This window comes from Echinops telfairi, unplaced genomic scaffold, assembly GCF_000313985.2.
Source record: "Echinops telfairi isolate 266 unplaced genomic scaffold, ASM31398v2 ScPeMD7_443;HRSCAF=831, whole genome shotgun sequence".
NCBI classification, from domain to species: domain Eukaryota; kingdom Metazoa; phylum Chordata; class Mammalia; order Afrosoricida; family Tenrecidae; genus Echinops; species Echinops telfairi.
The window spans coordinates 26,979,837-26,981,477 of record NW_022104341.1 but is presented as its reverse complement, the minus strand read 5'-3'; positions in this window follow the sequence as shown (position 1 = coordinate 26,981,477).

Here is a 1,641-nt window from a genome sequence, read left to right as displayed (position 1 = left end):
AAGCTGGTGTGCTTCTTCCATATGGGCATTGTTGCTTCTCTGCTAGATGGCTGCTTGTTTAACTTTAAGCTTTTAATACTCCAGATGCTATATTTTTTATCAGCCAGGCACCATCAGCTTTCTTCACCACATTTGCTTATGCACCCATTTTAACTTCAGTAATAGTGTCTGGAAGGTGAGCATCACAGAATGCCAGGTTATTCGAGGAAAGTGTTCTTGCATTCAGGGAGGACTTGAATAGAGGCCCAATACCTGTCTGCTACCTTGATACTTAACATATAAATATATGTACATAGACCTATATCCTTATCATTACATATTAATATATTTACATTTATTTATACCTTTATATGTCTTTTGCCTCCTAGTTCTTTCCTCCACTTCCTTTTGCTTTCCTTCTGTCTCACCATCATGTTTTCCCTTCATTTGGCTCTGAGTAATTCCTCTCAGCTACTTTGCACTTGATCAAACCTCACGAGGCGTTCTACACCCTCCTTACCATTGATTTTATATCTCTTCTTGTTCCCTTGTCCCTGGGTTTGTTGGCTTCCCCCTTTCTTCCCTCACATCCTCCTCCCCCTCTCCCCTGTCCCCTGGAACCATCAGTCCCATTGTTTTCTCCTTGGGGTTGTTTATCTTGCCTATCTCATCTTTAGATAGGCGAGAAAAAAAGGAGGAGGAGGAGGAAGAAGAAGAGAAGAAAGAAAGCCAGCCTATAAATAGTTCCAGGTTTGTGTGCTGACCCTTATGAATGTTTTCCAATCAAGTCTGATGAGGTGCCAAGCCCTGCCTTCTAAGTGTGACGTATTTATTAAGTCTTAAAAGGGACGAAGACACAGACACTCATCCAGGTGAGGGAGGCCATGACCACAAGATTGTGGTGGCATCAGCGGATTCACAGGCAGGATCCGAGTTAAATAAGACAGAGAACAAAAGAAACTCACACATTTGTGATTGCTGTTAGATCAATATACCACAGTTACAGGTGAGGCTATAAAAATAGGAACAGGACTATGATTGGGACACATATATTATGTTAGATAGCAGAGCTTACAAGATTGGTTCAGGGCCTTCCAACCAAGACAATCAGGGCACCACTAATAGGGCATGACTAATGACTATGTGACCACAGTACCAACCCCATAGTGTGATCTCCATCAAGGACACACCCAGGCAAACCCCTAAGAGCGCCTGGCCCTCCCTGGGCTGGCTGGAAAAGGGTATAGAGAGATAATGCACTTTCCAATGCACTCTACCTGAGGGTGAGGCTCTCTACAGGAGGTTAATGATCAGAAGCAGTCCCTTGGTGCCTTAATCCAACCAGGTACTATACAACTGGATTTTAGGGTTCACTGTTGTCCATAGCCTTCTGCCAATGGGTTGCTCAGAATTTAAGCTTTAATACAGTGTCTTCTTTGGAGATATATCCATTCATACTTTTAAAAAAAAATCATTTTATTGGGAATTCGTACAACTCTTATCACAATCCATACATATATCCATTGTGTCAAGCATTTTTGTACATTTGTTTCCCTCATCATTCTCAAAACATTTGCTTTTTACTTGAACCCTTGGTATCAGCTCCTCATTTTTCCCCTCCCTCCCCGATTCCCCCCTTCCCCATGAACCCTTGATAATTTA